This window comes from Hylobates moloch, unplaced genomic scaffold, assembly GCF_009828535.3.
Source record: "Hylobates moloch isolate HMO894 unplaced genomic scaffold, HMol_V3 SCAFFOLD_13, whole genome shotgun sequence".
NCBI classification, from domain to species: domain Eukaryota; kingdom Metazoa; phylum Chordata; class Mammalia; order Primates; family Hylobatidae; genus Hylobates; species Hylobates moloch.
In genome coordinates, this window is record NW_026652288.1 from 52,597,345 (window position 1) to 52,606,268 (window position 8,924).

Genomic DNA, 8,924 nt, shown 5'->3' on the forward strand with positions numbered 1-8,924 from the left:
CTAGAATGTGAAGAATAACATCACAGGATGTACACCCTCATGACATGAGGATTAACATCACTCTAGGATATGATGAATAATATAACAAAGTGTACACAATCTGTATGATAGGAGTAACATCCCCCTGGGATACTACGAATCATAGCACAGAAAGCACAAACCCTGTGACAATAGGAGTAACATCCCCTTAGGATAGTACGAAAAATATCACAAGGTGTACATGCATGGTGACATTAGTAACAATATTCAGCTAGTATCTTGTGAATAATACCACAGTGTGTACACATTTGCGACATTAGGAGTAACATCCCCCTAGAATAATGTGAATAATATCACAGGGTGTACACACCCTGTGACTTTAGGATAATCATCCCCCTGGATTACTACAAATAATTTCACAGGATGTTAAACCCCTGTGACAATAGGAATAATATACTTCTAGGATATGACGAATAATATCAGAGTGTGTACACCCACTGTAACATTAAAAGTTATACCTCCCTCAGATATTGTGAATAATATCACAGGGTGTACACCATGTGTGCACACCCACTGTGATTTTTAAAGTAATATCTCCTTAGGATATTACAAATAACATCAAGGGGTGTACACATCCTATGGCATTAAGATAACATCCCTTTAGGATATTCCAAATAATATCCCAGGGTGTACACCCCATGTGACATTACGAGTAACATCTTCCTAGGATATTACGAATAAGATCCCAGAGTTGACACTCCCTGTGATTTTAAAAGTAAAATCCCCCTAGAATATTACTAATAATAACACAGGGTGTACACCCCTGTGACGTTAGGAGTAACATCCTCCCAGGATGTTATGAATAATATCAGAAGGTGTACACACATGGTGACATTAGTAGTAATATCCCGCTAATAGATTGTGAATAATATCACAGGGTATACACCCCTGTGACATCAGGAGTAACATCCCCCTGGAATATTCTGAATAATATCACAGGGCATACACCTCCTGGGACTTCAGGAGTATCATCCTGCTAAAATATTATGAATAATGTCACAGGGGGTTAGCCTGTGTAATATCACAGGTGTACACCCCCTGTGACATTAGGAGTAACATCTTTTTTTTTTTAAATTTTTTTTGCACACAAAAACAAACATTTTCTAAAAATACATACAAACAAAAAGATGCATATCAAACATACTAGGAAGGTTGCACATGGGAAGTCGGGGAATAGAAATGGGGAGTGGGAGTTAAATGAGAGAGGGACTTTATATGGATCAGTGATAATAACTCAATCCTCTATTTGACAAAGAAGAGGGAGAAGGAAGAGGAAGAAAAAGAAAGTGGGATAAAGGATCAGAAAGGGAGGAAAATAGAAAAAATTAGAGTATGACTCCAGGGTAGACCTGTTTTGTTGTCACTGAGTTGGTTGGTTGGTTTGTCTGTTGTATTTTTCATGTTTCGCCAAGTTGGCCAGACTGGTCTCGAACTCCTAGCCCGAAGTGATCAACCCGCCTCGCCCCCCAGAGTGCCGGGACCACAGGCGCGAGCCACCACGTCCAGCGCCCACATTGCTTCTGGCCTCCGTGGTAGACCTCCCAGACGGAGATGCCGGGCAGAGGCGCTCCTCACTTCCCAGACGGGGCGGCCAGGCAGAGGCACTCCTCACTTCCCAGATGGGGCGGCCGGGCAGGGGCGCTCCTCACTTCCTCCCAGATGGGGTGGCCGGGCAGAGGCGCTCCTCACTTCCCAGACGATGGGTGGCCGGGCAGAGGCGCTACTCACTTCCCAGATGGGGCGGCCAGGCAGAGACGCTCCCCACCTCCCAGACGTGGCGGCCACCGGGCAGGGGCTGCAATCCCAGCACTCTGGTAGGCCAAGGCAGGCGGCTGGGAGGCGGAGGCTGCCGCAAGGCCAGACCACGCCACCGCACTCCAGCCCGGGCAATACTGAGCACCGGGTGAGCGAGACTCCGTCTGCAGTCCCAGCACCTCGAGAGGCTGAGGCGGGCAGAGCAGTCAGTGTCAGGAGCTCGCGACCAGCGTGGCCAACATGGCGAACGCGTGCAGAGGAAAAGCAGGCAGCGGTGGCACGCGCCGGCAGTCCCAGGCAGTCCGCGGCACGGGCAGCAGCGAGCCGAGTAGATTGCAGCCTGGGCCACAGAGAGAAAGAGAGGAAGAAAAGAAAGAAAGAAAGAACGAAAGGAAGGAAGGAAGGAAGGAGGAGTAACATCTTTCTAGAACATCCCGAGTAATATCACAATGTGTACACCCCCTGTGACATTAAAAGTAAAATCCCCCTAAGATATTCCAAATAATATCACAGGGAGTACACCCCATGTGACATAGGAGTAATAACCCGTGAGGATATAACGAATAATATCAGAGGATGTACCCGTATCGTGACATTAGTAGTAACATCCCGCTAGGATATTACGAATAACATCACAGGGTGTACACCCCTGTGACTTTAAAAGTAACACCCGCCTAGAATATTATGAATAATATAACAGGGTGTACACCCCCTGTGACATTAGGAGTAACATCTCCCTAGGATATTATGAATAATGTCACTGGGGACACACCCTCTGTGATATTAGCAGCAACATCTTTCTAGGATATTATGAATGATATCACAGTGTGTACACTCACTGTGATATTAGAAGGAATATCTCCCTAGGATATAAGCTATCACATCACAGAGTGTACACACATGGTGTACGCCCACTGTGTTATTAGAAGCAATATCTCCCTATGATATTATGAAAAATATCACAGGATGTATCTCTGTGGGATACTAGAATTAATGTTTACCAATATCGCAGCAGGTGTACAACCACTGTGATTTGGTTTTTAACATCCAGGGGGCAGAAGATGATATTACTCCCCATGTTGCAGGGAGTGTACACACCCCTGTGATACTCTTCCTAATATCCAGAGGGCGCACACATCCCTGTGAAACTCTTCCTACTATCCAGAGGGAGAGAGGATGATATTACTCCCAATATTGCAGGGGGTTTACGCAACCCTGTGATATTGTTCCTAATATCCAGAGCGAAAGAGGATGATATGACTCTCAATAGCTCAGAGGGTGTACACCCCTCCTGTAATATTGTTCTTAATACCCTGGGAGGGAGAGGATAAGATTACATTGAATGTTGCAGGGAATGTACACCCTCCCCCTCTGATACCCTTCCTAATATCCAGGGGAAGAGAAGATAATTTTACTCCCAATATCACAGAGGCAGTTCACCCCCCTGTGATATTGTTCCTAATATCCAAGGGGGGAGAGGATGATACTTCTCCCAGTAGTGCAGGGGTGTTCACATCCCCGGTTACATTTTTCCTAATATCTAGGGGAGAGACAATTAGATGACAGCAAATGTCGCAGGGTCTGTACATCCCTTCCTGATATTGTTCCTAATATCCAGGGGGGAAGAGGATGATATCAAATATCAAAGGGGGTGTATGCTCCCCCCTACAATATTGTTCTTAATATTCATGAGGGGAGACGATGATATTTCTCCAAATATTGCAGGGGCTGTTCACACCCCCTGTGATATTGTTTCTAATATCCAGGGGGGGAGAAAATAATATGACTTCCAATATTGCAGGTGGTGCATACCCCACCTGACATATTGCACCAAATATCCAAAGAGGGAGAGGACGGTATTGATACCAATATCGAAGTGTGTGTACACGCCCCTTGTGATATGTTTTTTAATATCCAGGGGGCAGGAGGATGATATTAGTCCCAACATCACGGAGGGTGTACACTACCCCTGTGATATTGTCCCTAACTTTCAAAGGGGAGAGGATGATATCACTCCCAATATCTCAGAAGTTGTACATCCCCCATGACATTGTTCATCATATCCAGAGAGGTATCGGATGACATTCCACTGAATTTCATGACAGGCGTACATGCACACTGTGACATTGTTCCTAATATCCAAGAAGGGAGAGGATGATACTTCTCCCAATAAAGCAGTGGGTGTACATTGCCCCTGTGTTATTGTCTCTAATATCCGGGGGCGGGGGGGGGACGGGATAACATTCCCTCAAATTTGGCAGGTGGTTTGACACCCCTTGTGGGATTGTTTTTAATATCCAGCGGGGAAGACAATAATACTACTCTCAATATCACAAGAAATGTACGTACCCCTGTGATATTGCTACTAATATCCAGGGGTAGAGAGAATGATGTTACTCCCAATATCGTCAAAGTGTCCACCCTGCCTTTGGTATTGTTCATAATATATGGAAGGCAAATATCATATGACTCCCATATGGAAGGGGGAATACATGCCCCAGTGATATTGTTCCCAGTATGCAGTGGAGAAGAGAACGATATTACTCCCAATATCGCAGGAGGTGTACACCCCTCTGTGATCTTCTTCATAAGGTTCAATAGAAAAGGTGATCTTACTGGAAATATTGTAAATACACTGTGCGTCCACAGTGGCTGCTAACGTGCAGGGAGGGAGGCGGTTGATATCACTGTGCGCATCAGTGGGGAGTGTCCACGCCCCTGCGATGTGGCTTCTAATATCCGGGAGGGGGGGTGATATTTCTCCCGGCATCGCGGGGGTTGCCCGCCCCCCTGCGATGTGTATCGTAATATCCAGGGAAAGAGAGGGGTTGATAGTACTCCCCGCATCGTGGCGGAGCATATCACAGATCGGGATACTAAACACCCCCTAGGATATTGGGAGTAATATCATATTCCCCCCGAATATTAGGAACAATATCATGCAGGGGGTGTTCACCCCCTGCCATACTGTGAGTCATGTCATTTTCTCTACCCTGGACATCAGGAACAATATCACAGGGGTGGTGTCCAACCCCTGCGAAATTGGGAGATATAGTTCCTCTCCACCTTTGGATATTAGGGACAATCACAGGGGAGGTCTACACCTTCTGGATTATTAGGATTAATACCGTCCTCTCCCTGCCTGGATATTAGCAATAAGATCACAGCAGGGATGTACACCCAGTGTGATATTTGGAGTAATGTCATCATCTACCCCTGGCTATTAGGAACAACATCAGAGGGGGGGTGTACATTTTCTGCAATATTGTGAGGAATGTTGAAATATTACATATCACGATTAATATCAATTATTAATTGATATAAATTATCAATATTAATTACGGATAACAATTTTTAAAATCAATACCTATAATAATTATAATATTCAATAGTTATACTGACAATAACAATAAATTATTAATATTAATTATTAATAATGCCTCATATAATAACTGGTACTGATCTTATTCATTAGAAAACAGTAATATTAGCTCCTAATAATTAATATTAATAATCCAAAAACTTTTTATTGGCAATTATTTCTTAATATTAGTAATTCATATTAATGTTAATAATAAATGAGTAATAATTAATACTAATATTACTCCTCATACCGCAGTGGGTGTACCCCCCCTGTGATATTGTTGTTCCTAATGTCCAGGGAGGGAGAGAGCATGGTATTACTTTCAATATCGCAATAGGTGTACACCCACCCGCCCATATTGATCCGGGGGGTGGAGTATGACGTTTCTCCCAATACAGCAATGGGTGTACATCCACCCGGTTGTATTGCTCCTAATATTCGCGGAAGAAGAGTTACCGCCAGTGTACACTTCTGTGGTATTGGTTCCTAATACCTGGAGGGGGAGAGGGTGATATTATTCCCAATATCGCAGGCTCTGTACACCTACCCTGTGATATTGTTCCTAATAGCCAGGAAGGGAGAGGATGATAAAACTCCCCATACAGCAGGAGGTGTACACCCACCCTGGGATATGATTCCGAACATCTACGGAGAGGAGAGGCTGATATTACTCCCAATATCGCAGGGGGTGTACATTCTTTCTGTGGTATTGTTCTTAATATTCAAAGGCAGAGAGGTTGATATACTCCCAATATCAAAGAAAGTGTACAAACCCGTGTGATATTGTTCCTACTATCTAGAAGAAGACAAGATGATATTACCCCCCATATCACAGGAGGTGTACACCCACTCTGTGATATTTTTCCTAATATGCAGGGCGGGAGAGGATAATATTCTTCTTAACAGCACAGGGTGTGTACAGCCCCCCTGTGATATTGTCCTTAATATTCCAGGGCAGAGAGGACGATATTACTCCCAATACCACAGAAAGTGTACACCACCCCAGTGATATTGTTCCTATGAACCAGGAGAGAAGAGGATGACGGGTGGACACGCCCCCAGGGATATTGTTCCTAATTTCAACTTGGGAGAGGATGACACTACACCCAATGCCACTGGCAGTAGAAACATTCCTGTGATATTGTTCTTAATATCCAGGGGAAAAGGATGCACACCCGTCTGATATAGTTGGTAATTTCCAGAGGCGGAGAAGATATTACTGACAATAATGTAAACACACTGTGTGACTGTGAATCGTGATATCCAGCGGGGGAGAGGGGGTGATATTACTCCCTGCATCGAGGGGGGCGCCTGCCCCCCACGATGTGGATCATAATATCCAGTACGGGGGAGACCAAGGAGAGTGGATCACTTGAGCCCAGGAGTTCAAGAACAGCGTGGGCAACATAGCAACACCCCATCTCTACAAAAAAAATTTTTTTAATTAAGTGGGTGTGATGGCACATGCCTGCAGTACCAGCTACTCCAGAGGCTGAGGCAGGAGGATCACTTGAGCCCAGAAGGCAGAGGCTGCAGTGAGCCGAGATCACACCACTGCACTCCAGCGTAGATGACAGAGTAAGATTCCATCTCAAAAAAAAAAAAAAAAACAGGGGGGAGGGGTGTAGGGGTGGGCAGTCTGTTCCCTCTCCTTGAATCTGGACTGGCCTTGTGACCTGCTTTGACCATTGGTCATATTATAGCAGAAGGTCATCAACTAAATTCTTGGGACCTAGCACCATGTGAAGACGCTCAAGCTAGACTTTAAAATGAGAGACCCAGGGGAGAGACAGAAGCTCCACTAAATTCAGAGAACACCTAGACTGATTGACAACAGAGGAAGCAAGGACAGCAAAGGGCACTGCAGAAGCCAAGAGGCGAGCACAGCAGGAGGGAGGAGAATGGTCAGCTGCAAGTGCCTTTGGAGGCCAAGCCATAGCTTGACCAACATCCCTGGGGGTACAGAGGCACAGTGTTCATGGAAGAGTTTCCCCTCTTTGAGTGAGCCATAACCCAACAAGAACAAAGCTTGTGTTGGCCGGGCACAGTGGGCCTGTAAACCCAGCACTTTGTGAGGCCAAAGGCAGGCAGATCACCTGAGGTCAGGATTTCGAGACCAGCCTGACAAACATGATGAAACCCTGTCTATACTAAAAATACACTCCAAAAAAATTAGCTGGCCATGGTGGTGCATGCCTGTAGTCCCAGCTACTTGGGAGGAGGCTGGAGCAGAATTGCTTGAACCTGGGAGGCAGAGATTGCAGTGAACGGAGATTGTGCCACTGCACTCCAGCCTGGGTGACAAGAGACGCCGTCTCAAAGAAAAAAAAATTCAAAAAGCTTCACAGGAATTGTTCAAGTTAGATTTTTCTTTTTTTTCGGAGATGGAGTCTCGCTCTGTCGCCCAGGCTGGAGTGCAGTGGCGCAATCTCGGCTCACTGCAACCTCCGCCTTCCAAGTTCAAGCAATTCTCGTGCCTCAGCCTGCTGAGTAGCTGGGATTACAGGTGCCCACCACACCCGGCTAATTTTGTATTTTTAGTAGAGACGGGGTTTCTCCATGTTGGCCAGGCTGTTCTCGAACTTCTGATCTCAGGTGATCCACTTGCCTCAGCCTCCCAAAGTGCTGGGATTACAGGCGTGAGCCACCGTGCGCCACCCGGCCAGATTTTTCCAAAAGCATTGCTTTGGTTGAATGACAATCCAATTGAATAAAGAATCTGTCCATTTCTGTTAGTCCAGCAATAGAGCCAACCTGACAATCTTCAGCCATAACCACAGAAGCCAGCATTGCAACTCAGAAGCTAAAGTTCAAACGTATAACATGATAAAAACATACCAAGATAAGCTTGATTTAGTAAAACATTGCCAGTCTCTTGGCCAATACAGCCAACTTCCCAGCAGAGACAGCAAGTCAGGCCTTTAGGCTCCCTGGTTTTGGCCCTGAATCCCCATACCTCAGCCAACGGCCCAGCCTACTGACCCCAGTCTCTGGGTCAGTTCATTTTAGACAACAGGGTTGCCGGGCTGCCACAGAGATCAACAAACAAAATAGTTCACCCGCAAGGAACAGGCCTTCCTTGTGACAACCATGCTACAGGAAAACCAGCCAGGTTGCCAGAACCACAGAGTACAACAATGTTTGGGTAAAATAGTTGTGGCAAAAATGAAATTCTGGGGCTACATTTCCATCCTGTACGAAATTATTGAACATCCTTGGCCAACACTCCCTGCAGAGATTTGTTTTATGTAAGTTGTAGTTCCAAAATGTGTGGGTTTTTTGTTTGTTGTTGTTGAGACGGGGTCTCGCTCCGTTGCCAGGCTGGAGTGCAGTGGTGAGATCTCGGCTCACTACAACCACTGCCTCCCAGGTTCAAGCGATTCTCCTGCCTCAACCTCTCAAGTAGCTGGGACTACAGCTGTGCACCACCACACCATGCCAGTCTAATTTTTTCTTTCTTTTTTGTATTTTAGTAGAGATGGGGTTTCACCGTGTTAGCCAGGATGGTCTCGATCTCCTGACCTCGTGATCTGCCTGCCTCGACCTCCCAAAGTGCTGGGATTACAGGCGTGAGCCACCATGCCCGGCCTAAAAATGTCTGTTTTCTAAATCACTCTTTAAAAGAGTTTTTTAAAAAACTACTAAAAAAAAAAAGTAAATTTAAATTTAGTAACATGGCATTACAATCCTTGGGAATAAAATTAATTTTATGCTGTTGTCCTGACAAAGCAAAGGAAATGCATCTGAAGTGGCATGGTTTTGTTTT